We start from the raw sequence: 24,469 nt of genomic DNA, 5'->3' as shown, positions 1-24,469 counted from the left end.
GAATCTGCATAGGTGTTCGAGTGTTCGAACTGTAATGCGCAAGAAATGGTACGGAAACCCCGTATTTACATATCTCCCACTGTGTAGGAGAATCCGTATAGGTGTTCGAGTGTTCGAACCGTAATGCGCAAGAAATGGTACGTAAACCCCGTATTTACATATCTGCCACTGTGCAGGAGAATCCGTATAGGTGTTCGAGTGTTCGAACCGTAAGGCGTGAGAAATGGTATGTAAACCCCGTATTTACATATCCGCCACTGTGCAGGAGAATCCGTATAGGTGTTCGAGTGTTCGAACCGTAATGCGCAAGAAATGGTACGTAAACCCCGTATTTACATATCTGCCACTGTGCAGGAGAATCCGTATAGGTGTTCGAGTGTTCGAACCGTAATGCGCAAGAAATGGTATGTAAACCCCGTATTTACATATCTGCCACAGTGCATGAGAATCCGTATAGGTGTTCGAGTGTTCGAACCGTAAGGCGTGAGAAATGGTATGTAAACCCCGTATTTACATATCTGCCACTGTGCAGGAGAATCCGTATAGGTGTTCGAGTGTTCGAACCGTAATGCGCCAGAAATGGTACGGAAACCCCGTATTTACATATCTGCCACTGTGCAGGAGAATCTGCATAGGTGTTCGAGTGTTCGAACTGTAATGCGCAAGAAATGGTACGGAAACCCCGTATTTACATATCTCCCACTGTGTAGGAGAATCCGTATAGGTGTTCGAGTGTTCGAACCGTAATGCGCAAGAAATGGTACGTAAACCCCGTATTTACATATCTGCCACTGTGCAGGAGAATCCGTATAGGTGTTCGAGTGTTCGAACCGTAAGGCGTGAGAAATGGTATGTAAACCCCGTATTTACATATCTGCCACTGTGCAGGAGAATCCGTATAGGTGTTCGAGTGTTCGAACCGTAATGGGCAAGAAATGGTACGGAAACCCCGTATTTACATATCTGCCACTGTGCAGGAGAATCCGTATAGGTGTTCGAGTGTTCGAACCGTAATGCGCAAGAAATGGTATGTAAACCCCGTATTTACATATCTGCCGCAGTGCATGAGAATCCGTATAGGTGTTCGAGTGTTCGAACCGTAAGGCGTGAGAAATGGTATGCAAACCCCGTATTTACATATCTGCCACTGTGCAGGAGAATCCGTATAGGTGTTCGAGTGTTCGAACCGTAATGCGCCAGAAATGGTACGGAAACCCCGTATTTACATATCTGCCACTGTGCAGGAGAATCCGTATAGGTGTTCGAGTGTTCGAACCGTAATGCGCAAGAAATGGTATGTAAACCCCGTATTTACAAATCTACCACTGTGCAGGAGAATCTGCATAGGTGTTCGAGTGTTCGAACCGTAATGCGCAAGAAATGGTACGGAAACCCCGTATTTACATATCTCCCACTGTGTAGGAGAATCCGTGTAGGTGTTCGAGTGTTCGAACCGTAATGCGCAAGAAATGGTATGTAAACCCCGTATTTACATATCTACCACTGTGCAGGAGAATCTATATAGGTGTTCGAGTGTTCGAACCGTAATGCGCAAGAAATGGTATGGAAACCCCGTATTTACATATCTGCCACTGTGCAGGAGAATCCGTATAGGTGTTCGAGTGTTCGAACCGTAATGCGCAACAAATGGTACGGAAACCCCGTATTTACATATCTGCCACTGTGCAGGAGAATCCGTATAGGTGTTCGAGTGTTCGAACCGTAATGCGCAAGAAATGGTATGTAAACCCCGTATTTACATATCTGCCACAGTGCATGAGAATCCGTATAGGTGTTCGAGTGTTCGAACCGTAAGGCGTGAGAAATGGTATGTAAAGCCCGTATTTACATATCTGCCACTGTGCAGGAGAATCCGTATAGGTGTTCGAGTGTTCGAACCGTAATGCGCAAGAAATGGTACGAAAACCCCGTATTTACATATCTGCCACTGTGCAGGAGAATCCGGATAGGTGTTCGAGTGTTCGAACCGTAATGCGCAAGAAATGGTACGGAAACCCCGTATTTACATATCTGCCACTGTGCAGGAGAATCCGTATAGGTGTTCGAGTGTTCGAACCGTAATCCGCAAGAAATGGTACGGAAACCCCGTATTTACATATCTGCCACAGTGCAGGAGAATCCGTATAGGTGTTCGAGTGTTCGAACCGTAATGCGCAAGAAATGGTATGGAAACCCCGTATTAACATATCTGCCACTGTGCAGGAGAATCCGTATTGGTGTTCGAGTGTTCGAACCGTAATGCGCAAGAAATGGTACGGAAACCCCGTATTTACATATTTGCCACTGTGCAGGAGAATCCGTATATGTGTTCGAGTGTTCGAACCGTAATGCGCAAGAAATGGTACGGAAACCCCGTATTTACATATATGCCACTGTGCAGGAGAATTCATATAGGTGTTCGAGTCTTCGAACCGTAATGCGCAAGAAATGGTACGGAAACCCCGTATTTACATATCTGCCACTGTGAAGGAGAATCCGTATAGGTGTTCGAGTGTTCGAACCGTAATGCGCAAGAAATGGTACGGAAACCCCGTATTTACATATCTGCCACTGTGCAGGAGAATCCGTATAGGTGTTCGACTGTTCGAACCGTAATACGCAAGAAATGGTACGGAAACCCCGTATTTACATATCTGCCACTGTGTAGGAGAATCCGTATAGGTGTTCGAGTGTTCGAACCGTAATGCGCAAGAAATGGTATGGAAACCCCGTATTTACATATCTGCCACTGTGCAGGAGAATCCGTATTGGTGTTCGAGTGTTCGAACCGTAATGCGCAAGAAATGGTACGGAAACCCCGTATTTACATATCTGCCACTGTGCAGGAGAATCCGTATAGGTGTTCGAGTGTTCGAACCGTAATACGCAAGAAATGGTACGGAAACCCCGTATTTACATATCTGCCACTGCACAGGAGAATCCGTATAGGTGTTCGAGTGTTCGAACCGTAATGCGCAAGAAATGGTATGGAAACGCCGTATTTACATATCTGCCACTGTGTAGGAGAATCCGTATAGGTGTTCGAATCCGTATAGGTGTTCGAGTGTTCGAACCGTAATGCGCAAGAAATGGTATGTAAACCCCGTATTTACATGTCTACCACTGTGCAGGAGAATCTGTATAGGTGTTCGGGTGTTCGAACCGTAATGCGCAAGAAATGGTATGGAAACCCCGTATTTACATATCTGCCACTGTGCAGGAGAATCCGTATAGGTGTTCGAGTGTTCGAACCGTAATGCGCAACAAATGGTACGGAAACCCCGTATTTACATATCTGCCACTGTGCAGGAGAATCTGTATAGGTGTTCGAGTGTTCGAACCGTAATGCGCAAGAAATGGTATGTAAACCCCGTATTTACATATCTGCCACAGTGCATGAGAATCCGTATAGGTGTTCGAGTGTTCGAACCGTAAGGCGTGAGAAATGGTATGTAAAGCCCGTATTTACATATCTGCCACTGTGCAGGAGAATCCGTATAGGTGTTCGAGTGTTGGAACCGTAATGCGCAAGAAATGGTACGAAAACCCCGTATTTACATATCTGCCACTGTGCAGGAGAATCCGTATAGGTGTTCGAGTGTTCGAACCGTAATGCGCAAGAAATGGTACGGAAACCCCGTATTTACATATCTGCCACTGTGCAGGAGAATCCGTATAGGTGTTCGAGTGTTCGAACCGTAATACGCAAGAAATGGTACGGAAACCCCGTATTTACATATCTGCCACTGTGCAGGAGAATCCGTATAGGTGTTCGAGTGTTCGAACCGTAATGCGCAAGAAATGCTATGGAAACCCCGTATTAACATATCTGCCACTGTGCAGGAGAATCCGTGTTGGTGTTCGAGTGTTCGAACCGTAATGCGCAAGAAATGGTACGGAAACCCCGTATTTACATATTTGCCACTGTGCAGGAGAATCCGTATATGTGTTCGAGTGTTCGAACCGTAATGCGCAAGAAATGGTACGGAAACCCCGTATTTACATATATGCCACTGTGCAGGAGAATTCGTATAGGTGTTCGAGTCTTCGAACCGTAATGCGCAAGAAATGGTACGGAAACCCCGTATTTACATATCTGCCACTGTGAAGGAGAATCCGTATAGGTGTTCGAGTGTTCGAACCGTAATGCGCAAGAAATGGTACGGAAACCCCGTATTTACATATCTGCCACTGTGCAGGAGAATCCGTATAGGTGTTCGACTGTTCGAACCGTAATACGCAAGAAATGGTACGGAAACCCCGTATTTACATATCTGCCACTGTGTAGGAGAATCCGTATAGGTGTTCGATTGTTCGAACCGTAATGCGCAAGAAATGGTATGGAAACCCCGTATTTACATATCTGCCACTGTGCAGGAGAATCCGTATTGGTGTTCGAGTGTTCGAACCGTAATGCGCAAGAAATGGTACGGAAACCCCGTATTTACATATCTGCCACTGTGCAGGAGAATCCGTATAGGTGTTCGAGTGTTCGAACCGTAATACGCAAGAAATGGTACGGAAACCCCGTATTTACATATCTGCCACTGCACAGGAGAATCCGTATAGGTGTTCGAGTGTTCGAACCGTAATGCGCAAGAAATGGTATGGAAACCCCGTATTTACATATCTGCCACTGTGCAGGAGAATCCGTATTGGTGTTCGAGTGTTCGAACCGTAATGCGCAAGAAATGGTACGGAAACCCCGTATTTACATATCTGCCACTGTGCAGGAGAATCCGTATAGGTGTTCGAGTGTTCGAACCGTAATACGCAAGAAATGGTACGGAAACCCCGTATTTACATATCTGCCACTGTGTAGGAGAATCCGTATAGGTGTTCGTGTGTTCGAACCGTAATGCGAAAGAAATGGTACGGAAGCCCCGTATTTACATATCTGCCACTGTGCAGGAGAATCCGTATAGGTGTTCGAGTGTTCGAACCGTAATGCCCAACAAATGGTAAGGAAACCCCGTATTTACATATCTGCCACTGTGTAGGAGAATCCGTATAGGTGTTCGTGTGTTCGAACCGTAATGCGAAAGAAATGGTACGGAAACCCCGTATTTACATATCTGCCACTGTGCAGGAGAATCCGTTCAGGTGTTCGAGTGTTCGAACCGTAATGCGCAAGAAATGGTACGGAAACCCCGTATTTACATATCTGCCACTGTGCAGGAGAATTCGTTTAGGTGTTCCAGTGTTCGAACCGTAATGCGCAAGAAATGGTACGGAAACCCCGTATTTACATATCTGCCACTGTGCAGGAGAATCCATTTAGGTGTTCGAGTGTTCGAACCGTAATGCGCAAGAAATGGTACGGAAACCCCGTATTTACATATCTGCCACTGTGCAGGAGAATCCGTTTAGGTGTTCGAGTGTTCGAACCGCAATGCGCAAGAAATGGTACGGAAACCCCGTATTTATATATCTGCCACTGTGCAGGAGAATCCGTATTGGTGTTCGAGTGTTCGAACCGTAATGCGCAAGAAATGGTACGGAAACCCCGTATTTACATATCTGCCACTGTGCAGGAGAATCCGTATAGGTGTTCGAGTGTTCGAACCGTAATGCGCAAGAAATGGTACGGAAACCCCGTATTTACATATCTGCCACTGTGCAGGAGAATCCGTATTGGTGTTCGAGTGTTCGAACCGTAATGCGCAAGAAATGGTACGGAAACCCCGTATTTACATATCTGCCACTGTGCAGGAGAATCCGTATAGGTGTTCGAGTGTTCGAACCGTAATGCGCAAGAAATGGTACGGAAACCCCGTATTTACATATCTGCCACTGTGCAGGAGAATCCGTATAGGTGTTCGAGTGTTCGAACCGTAATGCGCAACAAATGGTAAGGAAACCCCGTATTTACATATCTGCCACTGTGCAGGAGAATCCGTATAGGTGTTCGAGTGTTCGAACCGTAATGCGAAAGAAATGGTACGGAAACCCCGTATTTACATATCTGCCACTGTGCAGGAGAATCCGTTTAGGTGTTCGAGTGTTCGAACCGTAATGCGCAAGAAATGGTACGGAAATCCCGTATTTACATATCTGCCACTGTGCAGGAGAATCCGTATAGGTGTTCGAGTGTTCGAACCGTAATGCGCAAGAAATGGTACGGAAACCCCGTATTTACATATCTGCCACTGTGCAGGAGAATCCGTATAGGTGTTCGAGTGTTCGAACCGTAATGCGCAACAAATGGTAAGGAAACCCCGTATTTACATATCTGCCACTGTGTAGGAGAATCCGTATAGGTGTTCGAGTGTTCGAACCGTAATGCGAAAGAAATGGTACGGAAACCCCGTATTTACATATCTGCCACTTTGCAGGAGAATCCGTATAGGTATTCGAGTGTTCGAACCGTAATGCGAAAGAAATGGTACGGAAACCCCGTATTTACATATCTGCCACTGTGCAGGAGAATCCGTCTAGGTGTTCGAGTGTTCGAACCGTAATGCGCAAGAAATGGTACGGAAACCCCGTATTTACATATCTGCCAGTGTGCAGGAGAATTCGTATAGGTGTTCGAGTGTTCGAACCGTAATGCGCAAGAAATGGTACGGAAACCCCGTATTTACATATCTGCCACTGTGCAGGAGAATCCGTATAGGTGTTCGAGTGTTCGAACCGTAATGCCCAACAAATGGTAAGGAAACCCCGTATTTACATATCTGCCACTGTGTAGGAGAATCCGTATAGGTGTTCGTGTGTTCGAACCGTAATGCGAAAGAAATGGTACGGAAACCCCGTATTTACATATCTGCCACTGTGCAGGAGAATCCGTTCAGGTGTTCGAGTGTTCGAACCGTAATGCGCAAGAAATGGTACGGAAACCCCGTATTTACATATCTGCCACTGTGCAGGAGAATTCGTTTAGGTGTTCCAGTGTTCGAACCGTAATGCGCAAGAAATGGTACGGAAACCCCGTATTTACATATCTGCCACTGTGCAGGAGAATCCATTTAGGTGTTCGAGTGTTCGAACCGTAATGCGCAAGAAATGGTACGGAAACCCCGTATTTACATATCTGCCACTGTGCAGGAGAATCCGTTTAGGTGTTCGAGTGTTCGAACCGCAATGCGCAAGAAATGGTACGGAAACCCCGTATTTATATATCTGCCACTGTGCAGGAGAATCCGTATTGGTGTTCGAGTGTTCGAACCGTAATGCGCAAGAAATGGTACGGAAACCCCGTATTTACATATCTGCCACTGTGCAGGAGAATCCGTATAGGTGTTCGAGTGTTCGAACCGTAATGCGCAAGAAATGGTACGGAAACCCCGTATTTACATATCTGCCACTGTGCAGGAGAATCCGTATTGGTGTTCGAGTGTTCGAACCGTAATGCGCAAGAAATAGTACGGAAACCCCGTATTTACATATCTGCCACTGTGCAGGAGAATCCGTATAGGTGTTCGAGTTTTCGAACCGTAATGCGCAAGAAATGGTACGGAAACCCCGTATTTACATATCTGCCACTGTGCAGGAGAATCCGTTTAGGTGTTCGAGTGTTCGAACCGTAATGCGCAAGAAATGGTACGGAAACCCCGTATTTACATATCTGCCACTGTGCAGGAGAATCCGTTTAGGTGTTCGAGTGTTCGAACCGTAATGCGCAAGAAATGGTACGGAAACCCCGTATTTACATATCTGCCACTGTGCAGGAGAATCCGTATTGGTGTTCGAGTGTTCGAACCGTAATGCGCAACAAATGGTAAGGAAACCCCGTATTTACATATCTGCCACTGTGCAGGAGAATCCGTATAGGTGTTCGAGTGTTCGAACCGTAATGCGAAAGAAATGGTACGGAAACCCCGTATTTACATATCTGCCACTGTGCAGGAGAATCCGTTTAGGTGTTCGAGTGTTCGAACCGTAATGCGCAATAAATGGTATGGAAACCCCGTATTTACATATCTGCCACTGTGCAGGAGAATCCGTATTGGTGTTCGAGTGTTCGAACCGTAATGCGCAAGAAATGGTACGGAAACCCCGTATTTACATATCTGCCACTGTGCAGGAGAATCCGTATAGGTGTTCGAGTGTTCGAACCGTAATACGCAAGAAATGGTACGGAAACCCCGTATTTACATATCTGCCACTGCACAGGAGAATCCGTATAGGTGTTCGAGTGTTCGAACCGTAATGCGCAAGAAATGGTACGGAAACCCCGTATTTGCATATCTGCCACTGTGCAGGAGAATCCGTATAGGTGTTCGAGTGTTCGAACCGTAATGCGCAAGAAATGCTACGGAAACCCCGTATTTACATATCTGCCACTGTGCAGGAGAACCCGTATAGGTGTTCGAGTGTTCGAACCGTAATGCGCAAGAAATGGTACGGAAACCCCGTATTTACATATCTGCCACTGTGCAGGAGAATCCGTATAGGTGTTCGACTGTTCGAACCGTAATACGCAAGAAATGGTACGGAAACCCCGTATTTACATATCTGCCACTGTGTAGGAGAATCCGTATAGGTGTTCGAGTGTTCGAACCGTAATGCGCAATAAATGGTATGGAAACCCCGTATTTACATATCTGCCACTGTGCAGGAGAATCCGTATTGGTGTTCGAGTGTTCGAACCGTAATGCGCAAGAAATGGTACGGAAACCCCGTATTTACATATCTGCCACTGTGCAGGAGAATCCGTATAGGTGTTCGAGTGTTCGAACCGTAATACGCAAGAAATGGTACGGAAACCCCGTATTTACATATCTGCCACTGCACAGGAGAATCCGTATAGGTGTTCGAGTGTTCGAACCGTAATGCGCAAGAAATGGTATGGAAACCCCGTATTTACATATCTGCCACTGTGCAGGAGAATCCGTATTGGTGTTCGAGTGTTCGAACCGTAATGCGCAAGAAATGGTACGGAAACCCCGTATTTACATATCTGCCACTGTGCAGGAGAATCCGTATAGGTGTTCGAGTGTTCGAACCGTAATGCGCAAGAAATGGTACGGAAACCCCGTATTTACATATCTGCCACTGTGCAGGAGAATCCGTATTGGTGTTCGAGTGTTCGAACCGTAATGCGCAAGAAATGGTACGGAAACCCCGTATTTACATATCTGCCACTGTGCAGGAGAATCCGTATAGGTGTTCGAGTGTTCGAACCGTAATGCGCAAGAAATGGTACGGAAACCCCGTATTTACATATCTGCCACTGTGCAGGAGAATCCGTATAGGTGTTCGAGTGTTCGAACCGTAATGCGCAACAAATGGTAAGGAAACCCCGTATTTACATATCTGCCACTGTGCAGGAGAATCCGTATAGGTGTTCGAGTGTTCGAACCGTAATGCGAAAGAAATGGTACGGAAACCCCGTATTTACATATCTGCCACTGTGCAGGAGAATCCGTTTAGGTGTTCGAGTGTTCGAACCGTAATGCGCAAGAAATGGTACGGAAATCCCGTATTTACATATCTGCCACTGTGCAGGAGAATCCGTATAGGTGTTCGAGTGTTCGAACCGTAATGCGCAAGAAATGGTACGGAAACCCCGTATTTACATATCTGCCACTGTGCAGGAGAATCCGTATAGGTGTTCGAGTGTTCGAACCGTAATGCGCAACAAATGGTAAGGAAACCCCGTATTTACATATCTGCCACTGTGTAGGAGAATCCGTATAGGTGTTCGAGTGTTCGAACCGTAATGCGAAAGAAATGGTACGGAAACCCCGTATTTACATATCTGCCACTTTGCAGGAGAATCCGTATAGGTATTCGAGTGTTCGAACCGTAATGCGAAAGAAATGGTACGGAAACCCCGTATTTACATATCTGCCACTGTGCAGGAGAATCCGTCTAGGTGTTCGAGTGTTCGAACCGTAATGCGCAAGAAATGGTACGGAAACCCCGTATTTACATATCTGCCAGTGTGCAGGAGAATTCGTATAGGTGTTCGAGTGTTCGAACCGTAATGCGCAAGAAATGGTACGGAAACCCCGTATTTACATATCTGCCACTGTGCAGGAGAATCCGTATAGGTGTTCGAGTGTTCGAACCGTAATGCCCAACAAATGGTAAGGAAACCCCGTATTTACATATCTGCCACTGTGTAGGAGAATCCGTATAGGTGTTCGTGTGTTCGAACCGTAATGCGAAAGAAATGGTACGGAAACCCCGTATTTACATATCTGCCACTGTGCAGGAGAATCCGTTCAGGTGTTCGAGTGTTCGAACCGTAATGCGCAAGAAATGGTACGGAAACCCCGTATTTACATATCTGCCACTGTGCAGGAGAATTCGTTTAGGTGTTCCAGTGTTCGAACCGTAATGCGCAAGAAATGGTACGGAAACCCCGTATTTACATATCTGCCACTGTGCAGGAGAATCCATTTAGGTGTTCGAGTGTTCGAACCGTAATGCGCAAGAAATGGTACGGAAACCCCGTATTTACATATCTGCCACTGTGCAGGAGAATCCGTTTAGGTGTTCGAGTGTTCGAACCGCAATGCGCAAGAAATGGTACGGAAACCCCGTATTTATATATCTGCCACTGTGCAGGAGAATCCGTATTGGTGTTCGAGTGTTCGAACCGTAATGCGCAAGAAATGGTACGGAAACCCCGTATTTACATATCTGCCACTGTGCAGGAGAATCCGTATAGGTGTTCGAGTGTTCGAACCGTAATGCGCAAGAAATGGTACGGAAACCCCGTATTTACATATCTGCCACTGTGCAGGAGAATCCGTATTGGTGTTCGAGTGTTCGAACCGTAATGCGCAAGAAATAGTACGGAAACCCCGTATTTACATATCTGCCACTGTGCAGGAGAATCCGTATAGGTGTTCGAGTTTTCGAACCGTAATGCGCAAGAAATGGTACGGAAACCCCGTATTTACATATCTGCCACTGTGCAGGAGAATCCGTTTAGGTGTTCGAGTGTTCGAACCGTAATGCGCAAGAAATGGTACGGAAACCCCGTATTTACATATCTGCCACTGTGCAGGAGAATCCGTTTAGGTGTTCGAGTGTTCGAACCGTAATGCGCAAGAAATGGTACGGAAACCCCGTATTTACATATCTGCCACTGTGCAGGAGAATCCGTATTGGTGTTCGAGTGTTCGAACCGTAATGCGCAACAAATGGTAAGGAAACCCCGTATTTACATATCTGCCACTGTGCAGGAGAATCCGTATAGGTGTTCGAGTGTTCGAACCGTAATGCGAAAGAAATGGTACGGAAACCCCGTATTTACATATCTGCCACTGTGCAGGAGAATCCGTTTAGGTGTTCGAGTGTTCGAACCGTAATGCGCAATAAATGGTATGGAAACCCCGTATTTACATATCTGCCACTGTGCAGGAGAATCCGTATTGGTGTTCGAGTGTTCGAACCGTAATGCGCAAGAAATGGTACGGAAACCCCGTATTTACATATCTGCCACTGTGCAGGAGAATCCGTATAGGTGTTCGAGTGTTCGAACCGTAATACGCAAGAAATGGTACGGAAACCCCGTATTTACATATCTGCCACTGCACAGGAGAATCCGTATAGGTGTTCGAGTGTTCGAACCGTAATGCGCAAGAAATGGTACGGAAACCCCGTATTTGCATATCTGCCACTGTGCAGGAGAATCCGTATAGGTGTTCGAGTGTTCGAACCGTAATGCGCAAGAAATGCTACGGAAACCCCGTATTTACATATCTGCCACTGTGCAGGAGAACCCGTATAGGTGTTCGAGTGTTCGAACCGTAATGCGCAAGAAATGGTACGGAAACCCCGTATTTACATATCTGCCACTGTGCAGGAGAATCCGTATAGGTGTTCGACTGTTCGAACCGTAATACGCAAGAAATGGTACGGAAACCCCGTATTTACATATCTGCCACTGTGTAGGAGAATCCGTATAGGTGTTCGAGTGTTCGAACCGTAATGCGCAATAAATGGTATGGAAACCCCGTATTTACATATCTGCCACTGTGCAGGAGAATCCGTATTGGTGTTCGAGTGTTCGAACCGTAATGCGCAAGAAATGGTACGGAAACCCCGTATTTACATATCTGCCACTGTGCAGGAGAATCCGTATAGGTGTTCGAGTGTTCGAACCGTAATACGCAAGAAATGGTACGGAAACCCCGTATTTACATATCTGCCACTGCACAGGAGAATCCGTATAGGTGTTCGAGTGTTCGAACCGTAATGCGCAAGAAATGGTATGGAAACCCCGTATTTACATATCTGCCACTGTGCAGGAGAATCCGTATTGGTGTTCGAGTGTTCGAACCGTAATGCGCAAGAAATGGTACGGAAACCCCGTATTTACATATCTGCCACTGTGCAGGAGAATCCGTATAGGTGTTCGAGTGTTCGAACCGTAATGCGCAACAAATGGTATGGAAACCCCGTATTTACATATCTGCCACTGTGCAGGAGAATCCGTTTTGGTGTTCGAGTGTTCGAACCGTAATGCGCAAGAAATAGTACGGAAACCCCGTATTTACATATCTGCCACTATGCAGGAGAATCCGTATATGTGTTCGAGTGTTCGAACCGTAATGCGCAAGAAATTGTACGGAAACCCCGTATTTACATATCTACCACTGTGTAGGAGAATCCGTATAGGTGTTCGAATCCGTATAGGTGTTCGAGTGTTCGAACCGTAATGCGCAAGAAATGGTATGTAAACCCCGTATTTACATGTCTACCACTGTGCAGGAGAATCTGTATAGGTGTTCGGGTGTTCGAACCGTAATGCGCAAGAAATGGTATGGAAACCCCGTATTTACATATCTGCCACTGTGCAGGAGAATTCGTATAGGTGTTCGAGTGTTCGAACCGTAATGCGCAACAAATGGTACGGAAACCCCGTATTTACATATCTGCCACTGTGCAGGAGAATCTGTATAGGTGTTCGAGTGTTCGAACCGTAATGCGCAAGAAATGGTATGTAAACCCCGTATTTACATATCTGCCACAGTGCATGAGAATCCGTATAGGTGTTCGAGTGTTCGAACCGTAAGGCGTGAGAAATGGTATGTAAAGCCCGTATTTACATATCTGCCACTGTGCAGGAGAATCCGTATAGGTGTTCGAGTGTTGGAACCGTAATGCGCAAGAAATGGTACGAAAACCCCGTATTTACATATCTGCCACTGTGCAGGAGAATCCGTATAGGTGTTCGAGTGTTCGAACCGTAATGCGCAAGAAATGGTACGGAAACCCCGTATTTACATATCTGCCACTGTGCAGGAGAATCCGTATAGGTGTTCGAGTGTTCGAACCGTAATACGCAAGAAATGGTACGGAAACCCCGTATTTACATATCTGCCACTGTGCAGGAGAATCCGTATAGGTGTTCGAGTGTTCGAACCGTAATGCGCAAGAAATGCTATGGAAACCCCGTATTAACATATCTGCCACTGTGCAGGAGAATCCGTGTTGGTGTTCGAGTGTTCGAACCGTAATGCGCAAGAAATGGTACGGAAACCCCGTATTTACATATTTGCCACTGTGCAGGAGAATCCGTATATGTGTTCGAGTTTTCGAACCGTAATGCGCAAGAAATGGTACGGAAACCCCGTATTTACATATCTGCCACTGTGCAGGAGAATCCGTTTAGGTGTTCGAGTGTTCGAACCGTAATGCGCAAGAAATGGTACGGAAACCCCGTATTTACATATCTGCCACTGTGCAGGAGAATCCGTTTAGGTGTTCGAGTGTTCGAACCGTAATGCGCAAGAAATGGTACGGAAACCCCGTATTTACATATCTGCCACTGTGCAGGAGAATCCGTATTGGTGTTCGAGTGTTCGAACCGTAATGCGCAACAAATGGTAAGGAAACCCCGTATTTACATATCTGCCACTGTGCAGGAGAATCCGTATAGGTGCTCGAGTGTTCGAACCGTAATGCGAAAGAAATGGTACGGAAACCCCGTATTTACATATCTGCCACTGTGCAGGAGAATCCGTTTAGGTGTTCGAGTGTTCGAACCGTAATGCGCAAGAAATGGTATGGAAACCCCGTATTTACATATCTGCCACTGTGCAGGAGAATCCGTATTGGTGTTCGAGTGTTCGAACCGTAATGCGCAAGAAATGGTACGGAAACCCCGTATTTACATATCTGCCACTGTGCAGGAGAATCCGTATAGGTGTTCGAGTGTTCGAACCGTAATACGCAAGAAATGGTACGGAAACCCCGTATTTACATATCTGCCACTGCACAGGAGAATCCGTATAGGTGTTCGAGTGTTCGAACCGTAATGCGCAAGAAATGGTACGGAAACCCCGTATTTGCATATCTGCCACTGTGCAGGAGAATCCGTATAGGTGTTCGAGTGTTCGAACCGTAATGCGCAAGAAATGCTACGGAAACCCCGTATTTACATATCTGCCACTGTGCAGGAGAACCCGTATAGGTGTTCGAGTGTTCGAACCGTAATGCGCAAGAAATGGTACGGAAACCCCGTATTTACATATCTGCCACTGTGCAGGAGAATCCGTATAGGTGTTCGACTGTTCGAACCGTAATACGCAAGAAATGGTACGGAAACCCCGTATTTACATATCTGCCACTGTGTAGGAGAATCCGTATAGGTGTTCGAGTGTTCGAACCGTAATGCGCAAGAAATGGTATGGAAACCCCGTATTTACATATCTGCCACTGTGCAGGAGAATCCGTATTGGTGTTCGAGTGTTCGAACCGTAATGCGCAAGAAATGGTACGGAAACCCCGTATTTACATATCTGCCACTGTGCAGGAGAATCCGTATAGGTGTTCGAGTGTTCGAACCGTAATACGCAAGAAATGGTACGGAAACCCCGTATTTACATATCTGCCACTGCACAGGAGAATCCGTATAGGTGTTCGAGTGTTCGAACCGTAATGCGCAAGAAATGGTATGGAAACCCCGTATTTACATATCTGCCACTGTGCAGGAGAATCCGTATTGGTGTTCGAGTGTTCGAACCGTAATGCGCAAGAAATGGTACGGAAACCCCGTATTTACATATCTGCCACTGTGCAGGAGAATCCGTATAGGTGTTCGAGTGTTCGAACCGTAATGCGCAACAAATGGTATGGAAACCCCGTATTTACATATCTGCCACTGTGCAGGAGAATCCGTTTTGGTGTTCGAGTGTTCGAACCGTAATGCGCAAGAAATAGTACGGAAACCCCGTATTTACATATCTGCCACTATGCAGGAGAATCCGTATATGTGTTCGAGTGTTCGAACCGTAATGCGCAAGAAATTGTACGGAAACCCCGTATTTACATATCTACCACTGTGTAGGAGAATCCGTATAGGTGTTCGAATCCGTATAGGTGTTCGAGTGTTCGAACCGTAATGCGCAAGAAATGGTATGTAAACCCCGTATTTACATGTCTACCACTGTGCAGGAGAATCTGTATAGGTGTTCGGGTGTTCGAACCGTAATGCGCAAGAAATGGTATGGAAACCCCGTATTTACATATCTGCCACTGTGCAGGAGAATCCGTATAGGTGTTCGAGTGTTCGAACCGTAATGCGCAACAAATGGTACGGAAACCCCGTATTTACATATCTGCCACTGTGCAGGAGAATCTGTATAGGTGTTCGAGTGTTCGAACCGTAATGCGCAAGAAATGGTATGTAAACCCCGTATTTACATATCTGCCACAGTGCATGAGAATCCGTATAGGTGTTCGAGTGTTCGAACCGTAAGGCGTGAGAAATGGTATGTAAAGCCCGTATTTACATATCTGCCACTGTGCAGGAGAATCCGTATAGGTGTTCGAGTGTTGGAACCGTAATGCGCAAGAAATGGTACGAAAACCCCGTATTTACATATCTGCCACTGTGCAGGAGAATCCGTATAGGTGTTCGAGTGTTCGAACCGTAATGCGCAAGAAATGGTACGGAAACCCCGTATTTACATATCTGCCACTGTGCAGGAGAATCCGTATAGGTGTTCGAGTGTTCGAACCGTAATACGCAAGAAATGGTACGGAAACCCCGTATTTACATATCTGCCACTGTGCAGGAGAATCCGTATAGGTGTTCGAGTGTTCGAACCGTAATGCGCAAGAAATGCTATGGAAACCCCGTATTAACATATCTGCCACTGTGCAGGAGAATCCGTGTTGGTGTTCGAGTGTTCGAACCGTAATGCGCAAGAAATGGTACGGAAACCCCGTATTTACATATTTGCCACTGTGCAGGAGAATCCGTATATGTGTTCGAGTTTTCGAACCGTAATGCGCAAGAAATGGTACGGAAACCCCGTATTTACATATCTGCCACTGTGCAGGAGAATCCGTTTAGGTGTTCGAGTGTTCGAACCGTAATGCGCAAGAAATGGTACGGAAACCCCGTATTTACATATCTGCCACTGTGCAGGAGAATCCGTTTAGGTGTTCGAGTGTTCGAACCGTAATGCGCAAGAAATGGTACGGAAACCCCGTATTTACATATCTGCCACTGTGCAGGAGAATCCGTATTGGTGTTCGAGTGTTCGAACCGTAATGCGCAACAAATGGTAAGGAAACCCCGTATTTACATATCTGCCACTGTGCAGGAGAATCCGTATAGGTGCTCGAGTGTTCGAACCGTAATGCGAAAGAAATGGTACGGAAACCCCGTATTTACATATCTGCCACTGTGCAGGAGAATCCGTTTAGGTGTTCGAGTGTTCGAACCGTAATGCGCAAGAAATGGTATGGAAACCCCGTATTTACATATCTGCCACTGTGCAGGAGAATCCGTATTGGTGTTCGAGTGTTCGAACCGTAATGCGCAAGAAATGGTACGGAAACCCCGTATTTACATATCTGCCACTGTGCAGGAGAATCCGTATAGGTGTTCGAGTGTTCGAACCGTAATACGCAAGAAATGGTACGGAAACCCCGTATTTACGTATCTGCCACTGCACAGGAGAATCCGTATAGGTGTTCGAGTGTTCGAACCGTAATGCGCAAGAAATGGTACGGAAACCCCGTATTTGCATATCTGCCACTGTGCAGGAGAATCCGTATAGGTGTTCGAGTGTTCGAACCGTAATGCGCAAGAAATGCTACGGAAACCCCGTATTTACATATCTGCCACTGTGCAGGAGAACCCGTATAGGTGTTCGAGTGTTCGAACCGTAATGCGCAAGAAATGGTACGGAAACCCCGTATTTACATATCTGCCACTGTGCAGGAGAATCCGTATAGGTGTTCGACTGTTCGAACCGTAATACGCAAGAAATGGTACGGAAACCCCGTATTTACATATCTGCCACTGTGTAGGAGAATCCGTATAGGTGTTCGAGTGTTCGAACCGTAATGCGCAAGAAATGGTATGGAAACCCCGTATTTACATATCTGCCACTGTGCAGGAGAATCCGTATTGGTGTTCGAGTGTTCGAACCGTAATGCGCAAGAAATGGTACGGAAACCCCGTATTTACATATCTGCCACTGTGCAGGAGAATCCGTATAGGTGTTCGAGTGTTCGAACCGTAATACGCAAGAAATGGTACGGAAACCCCGTATTTACATATCTGCCACTGCACAGGAGAATCCGTATAGGTGTTCGAGTGTTCGAACCGTAATGCGCAAGAAATGGTATGGAAACCCCGTATTTACATATCTGCCACTGTGCAGGAGAATCCGTATTGGTGTTCGAGTGTTCGAACCGTAATGCGCAAGAAATGGTACGGAAACCCCGTATTTACATATCTGCCACTGTGCAGGAGAATCCGTATAGGTGTTCGAGTGTTCGAACCGTAATGCGCAACAAATGGTATGGAAACCCCGTATTTACATATCTGCCACTGTGCAGGAGAATCCGTTTTGGTGTTCGAGTGTTCGAACCGTAATGCGCAAGAAATAGTACGGAAACCCCGTATTTACATATCTGCCACTATGCAGGAGAATCCGTATATGTGTTCGAGTGTTCGAACCGTAATGCGCAAGAAATTGTACGGAAACCCCGTATTTACATATCTACCACTGTGTAGGAGAATCCGTATAGGTGTTCGAATCCGTATAGGTGTTCGAGTGTTCGAACCGTAATGCGCAAGAAATGGTATGTAAACCCCGTATTTACATGTCTACCACTGTGCAGGAGAATCTGTATAGGTGTTCGGGTGTTCGAACCGTAATGCGCAAGAAATGGTATGGAAACCCCGTATTTACATATCTGCCACTGTGCAGGAGAATCCGTATAGGTGTTCGAGTGTTCGAACCGTAATGCGCAACAAATGGTACGGAAACCCCGTATTTACATATCTGCCACTGTGCAGGAGAATCTGTATAGGTGTTCGAGTGTTCGAACCGTAATGCGCAAGAAATGGTATGTAAACCCCGTATTTACATATCTGCCACAGTGCATGAGAATCCGTATAGGTGTTCGAGTGTTCGAACCGTAAGGCGTGAGAAATGGTATGTAAAGCCCGTATTTACATATCTGCCACTGTGCAGGAGAATCCGTATAGGTGTTCGAGTGTTGGAACCGTAATGCGCAAGAAATGGTACGAAAACCCCGTATTTACATATCTGCCACTGTGCAGGAGAATCCGTATAGGTGTTCGAGTGTTCGAACCGTAATGCGCAAGAAATGGTACGGAAACCCCGTATTTACATATCTGCCACTGTGCAGGAGAATCCGTATAGGTGTTCGAGTGTTCGAACCGTAATACGCAAGAAATGGTACGGAAACCCCGTATTTACATATCTGCCACTATGCAGGAGAATCCGTATAGGTGTTCGAGTGTTCGAACCGTAATGCGCAAGAAATGCTATGGAAACCCCGTATTAACATATCTGCCACTGTGCAGGAGAATCCGTGTTGGTGTTCGAGTGTTCGAACCGTAATGCGCAAGAAATGGTACGGAAACCCCGTATTTACATATTTGCCACTGTGCAGGAGAATCCGTATATGTGTTCGAGTGTTCGAACCGTAATGCGCAAGAAATGGTACGGAAACCCCGTATTTACATATATGCCACTGTGCAGGAGAATTCGTATAGGTGTTCGAGTCTTCGAACCGTAATGCGCAAGAAATGGTACGGAAACCCCGTATTTACATATCTGCCACTGTGAAGGAGAATCCGTATAGGTGTTCGAGTGTTCGAACCGTAATGCGCAAGAAATGGTACGGAAACCCCGTATTTACATATCTGCCACTGTGCAGGAGAATCCGTATAGGTGTTCGACTGTTCGAACCGTAATACGCAAGAAATGGTACGGAAACCCCGTATTTACATATCTGCCACTGTGTAGGAGAATCCGTATAGGTGTTCGAGTGTTCGAACCGTAATGCGCAAGAAATGGTATGGAAACCCCGTATTTACATATCTGCCACTGTGCAGGAGAATCCGTATTGGTGTTCGAGTGTTCGAACCGTAATGCGCAAGAAATGGTACGGAAACCCCGTATTTACATATCTGCCACTGTGCAGGAGAATCCGTATAGGTGTTCGAGTGTTCGAACCGTAATACGCAAGAAATGGTACGGAAACCCCGTATTTACATATCTGCCACTGCACAGGAGAATCCGTATAGGTGTTCGAGTGTTCGAACCGTAATGCGCAAGAAATGGTATGGAAACCCCGTATTTACATATCTGCCACTGTGCAGGAGAATCCGTATTGGTGTTCGAGTGTTCGAACCGTAATGCGCAAGAAATGGTACGGAAACCCCGTATTTACATATCTGCCACTGTGCAGAAGAATCCGTATAGGTGTTCGAGTGTTCGAACCGTAATACGCAAGAAATGGTACGGAAACCCCGTATTTACATATCTGCCACTGCACAGGAGAATCCGTATAGGTGTTCGAGTGTTAGAACCGTAATGCGCAAGAAATGGTATGGAAACCCCGTAATTACATATCTGCCACTGTGCAGGAGAATCCGTATTGGTGTTCGAGTGTTCGAACCGTAATGCGCAAGAAATGGTACGGAAACCCCGTATTTACATATCTGCCACTGTGCAGGAGAATCCGTATAGGTGTTCGAGTGTTCGAACCGTAATGCGCAACAAATGGTATGGAAACCCCGTATTTACATATCTGCCACTGTGCAGGAGAATCCGTTTTGGTGTTCGAGTGTTCGAACCGTAATGCGCAAGAAATAGTACGGAAACCCCGCATTTACATATCTGCCACTGTGCAGGAGAATCCGTATATGTGTTCGAGTGTTCGAACCGTAATGCGCAAGAAATTGTACGGAAACCCCGTATTTACATATCTACCACTGTGTAGGAGAATCCGTATAGGTGTTCGAATCCGTATAGGTGTTCGAGTGTTCGAACCGTAATGCGCAAGAAATGGTATGTAAACCCCGTATTTACATGTCTACCACTGTGCAGGAGAATCTGTATAGGTGTTCGAGTGTTCGAACCGTAATGCGCAAGAAATGGTATGGAAACCCCGTATTTACATATCTGCCACTGTGCAGGAGAATCCGTATAGGTGTTCGAGTGTTCGAACCGTAATGCGCAACAAATGGTACGGAAACCCCGTATTTACATATCTGCCACTGTGCAGGAGAATCTGTATAGGTGTTCGAGTGTTCGAACCGTAATGCGCAAGAAATGGTATGTAAACCCCGTATTTACATATCTGCCACAGTGCATGAGAATCCGTATAGGTGTTCGAGTGTTCGAACCGTAAGGCGTGAGAAATGGTATGTAAAGCCCGTATTTACATATCTGCCACTGTGCAGGAGAATCCGTATAGGTGTTCGAGTGTTGGAACCGTAATGCGCAAGAAATGGTACGAAAACCCCGTATTTACATATCTGCCACTGTGCAGGAGAATCCGTATAGGTGTTCGAGTGTTCGAACCGTAATGCGCAAGAAATGGTACGGAAACCCCGTATTTACATATCTGCCACTGTGCAGGAGAATCCGTATAGGTGTTCGAGTGTTCGAACCGTAATACGCAAGAAATGGTACGGAAACCCCGTATTTACATATCTGCCACTGTGCAGGAGAATCCGTATAGGTGTTCGAGTGTTCGAACCGTAATGCGCAAGAAATGGTATGGAAACCCCGTATTAACATATCTGCCACTGTGCAGGAGAATCCGTGTTGGTGTTCGAGTGTTCGAACCGTAATGCGCAAGAAATGGTACGGAAACCCCGTATTTACATATTTGCCACTGTGCAGGAGAATCCGTATATGTGTTCGAGTGTTCGAACCGTAATGCGCAAGAAATGGTACGGAAACCCCGTATTTACATATATGCCACTGTGCAGGAGAATTCGTATAGGTGTTCGAGTCTTCGAACCGTAATGCGCAAGAAATGGTACGGAAACCCCGTATTTACATATCTGCCACTGTGAAGGAGAATCCGTATAGGTGTTCGAGTGTTCGAACCGTAATGCGCAAGAAATGGTACGGAAACCCCGTATTTGCATATCTGCCACTGTGCAGGAGAATCCGTATAGGTGTTCGAGTGTTCGAACCGTAATGCGCAAGAAATGCTACGGAAACCCCGTATTTACATATCTGCCACTGTGCAGGAGAACCCGTATAGGTGTTCGAGTGTTCGAACCGTAATGCGCAAGAAATGGTACGGAAACCCCGTATTTACATATCTGCCACTGTGCAGGAGAATCCGTATAGGTGTTCGAGTGTTCGAACCGTAATACGCAAGAAATGGTACGGAAACCCCGTATTTACATATCTGCCACTGTGTAGGAGAATCTGTATAGGTGTTCGAGTGTTCGAACCGTAATGCGCAAGAAATGGTATGGAAACCCCGTATTAACATATCTGCCACTGTGCAGGAGAATCCGTGTTGGTGTTCGAGTGTTCGAACCGTAATGCGCAAGAAATGGTACGGAAACCCCGTATTTACATATTTGCCACTGTGCAGGAGAATCCGTATATGTGTTCGAGTGTTCGAACCGTAATGCGCAAGAAATGGTACGGAAACCCCGTATTTACATATATGCCACTGTGCAGGAGAATTCGTATAGGTGTTCGAGTCTTCGAACCGTAATGCGCAAGAAATGGTACGGAAACCCCGTATTTACATATCTGCCACTGTGAAGGAGAATCCGTATAGGTGTTCGAGTGTTCGAACCGTAATGCGCAAGAAATGGTACGGAAACCCCGTATTTGCATATCTGCCACTGTGCAGGAGAATCCGTATAGGTGTTCGAGTGTTCGAACCGTAATGCGCAAGAAATGCTACGGAAACCCCGTATTTACATATCTGCCACTGTGCAGGAGAACCCGTATAGGTGTTCGAGTGTTCGAACCGTAATGCGCAAGAAATGGTACGGAAACCCCGTATTTACATATCTGCCACTGTGCAGGAGAATCCGTATAGGTGTTCGAGTGTTCGAACCGTAATGCGCAACAAATGGTACGGAAACCCCGTATTTACATATCTGCCACTGTGCAGGAGAATCTGTATAGGTGTTCGAGTGTTCGAACCGTAATGCGCAAGAAATGGTATGTAAACCCCGTATTTACATATCTGCCACAGTGCATGAGAATCCGTATAGGTGTTCGAGTGTTCGAACCGTAAGGCGTGAGAAATGGTATGTAAAGCCCGTATTTACATATCTGCCACTGTGCAGGAGAATCCGTATAGGTGTTCGAGTGTTGGAACCGTAATGCGCAAGAAATGGTACGAAAACCCCGTATTTACATATCTGCCACTGTGCAGGAGAATCCGTATAGGTGTTCGAGTGTTCGAACCGTAATGCGCAAGAAATGGTACGGAAACCCCGTATTTACATATCTGCCACTGTGCAGGAGAATCCGTATAGGTGTTCGAGTGTTCGAACCGTAATACGCAAGAAATGGTACGGAAACCCCGTATTTACATATCTGCCACTATGCAGGAGAATCCGTATAGGTGTTCGAGTGTTCGAACCGTAATGCGCAAGAAATGCTATGGAAACCCCGTATTAACATATCTGCCACTGTGCAGGAGAATCCGTGTTGGTGTTCGAGTGTTCGAACCGTAATGCGCAAGAAATGGTACGGAAACCCCGTATTTACATATTTGCCACTGTGCAGGAGAATCCGTATATGTGTTCGAGTGTTCGAACCGTAATGCGCAAGAAATGGTACGGAAACCCCGTATTTACATATATGCCACTGTGCAGGAGAATTCGTATAGGTGTTCGAGTCTTCGAACCGTAATGCGCAAGAAATGGTACGGAAACCCCGTATTTACATATCTGCCACTGTGAAGGAGAATCCGTATAGGTGTTCGAGTGTTCGAACCGTAATGCGCAAGAAATGGTACGGAAACCCCGTATTTACATATCTGCCACTGTGCAGGAGAATCCGTATAGGTGTTCGACTGTTCGAACCGTAATACGCAAGAAATGGTACGGAAACCCCGTATTTACATATCTGCCACTGTGTAGGAGAATCCGTATAGGTGTTCGAGTGTTCGAACCGTAATGCGCAAGAAATGGTATGGAAACCCCGTATTTACATATCTGCCACTGTGCAGGAGAATCCGTATTGGTGTTCGAGTGTTCGAACCGTAATGCGCAAGAAATGGTACGGAAACCCCGTATTTACATATCTGCCACTGTGCAGGAGAATCCGTATAGGTGTTCGAGTGTTCGAACCGTAATACGCAAGAAATGGTACGGAAACCCCGTATTTACATATCTGCCACTGCACAGGAGAATCCGTATAGGTGTTCGAGTGTTCGAACCGTAATGCGCAAGAAATGGTATGGAAACCCCGTATTTACATATCTGCCACTGTGCAGGAGAATCCGTATTGGTGTTCGAGTGTTCGAACCGTAATGCGCAAGAAATGGTACGGAAACCCCGTATTTACATATCTGCCACTGTGCAGGAGAATCCGTATAGGTGTTCGAGTGTTCGAACCGTAATACGCAAGAAATGGTACGGAAACCCCGTATTTACATATCTGCCACTGCACAGGAGAATCCGTATAGGTGTTCGAGTGTTCGAACCGTAATGCGCAAGAAATGGTATGGAAACCCCGTATTTACATATCTGCCACTGTGCAGGAGAATCCGTATTGGTGTTCGAGTGTTCGAACCGTAATGCGCAAGAAATGGTACGGAAACCCCGTATTTACATATCTGCCACTGTGCAGGAGAATCCGTATAGGTGTTCGAGTGTTCGAACCGTAATGCGCAACAAATGGTATGGAAACCCCGTATTTACATATCTGCCACTGTGCAGGAGAATCCGTTTTGGTGTTCGAGTGTTCGAACCGTAATGCGCAAGAAATAGTACGGAAACCCCGCATTTACATATCTGCCACTGTGCAGGAGAATCCGTATATGTGTTCGAGTGTTCGAACCGTAATGCGCAAGAAATTGTACGGAAACCCCGTATTTACATATCTACCACTGTGTAGGAGAATCCGTATAGGTGTTCGAATCCGTATAGGTGTTTGAGTGTTCGAACCGTAATGCGCAAGAAATGGTATGTAAACCCCGTATTTACATGTCTACCACTGTGCAGGAGAATCTGTATAGGTGTTCGAGTGTTCGAACCGTAATGCGCAAGAAATGGTATGGAAACCCCGTA

The sequence above is a fragment of the Camellia sinensis genome, chromosome 5 (assembly GCF_055761805.1).
Source record: "Camellia sinensis isolate YWXY chromosome 5, ASM5576180v1, whole genome shotgun sequence".
Taxonomy (NCBI): Eukaryota; Viridiplantae; Streptophyta; class Magnoliopsida; order Ericales; family Theaceae; genus Camellia; species Camellia sinensis.
The sequence above is the reverse complement of the archived record's forward strand: the minus strand, read 5'-3'. Positions refer to the sequence as shown.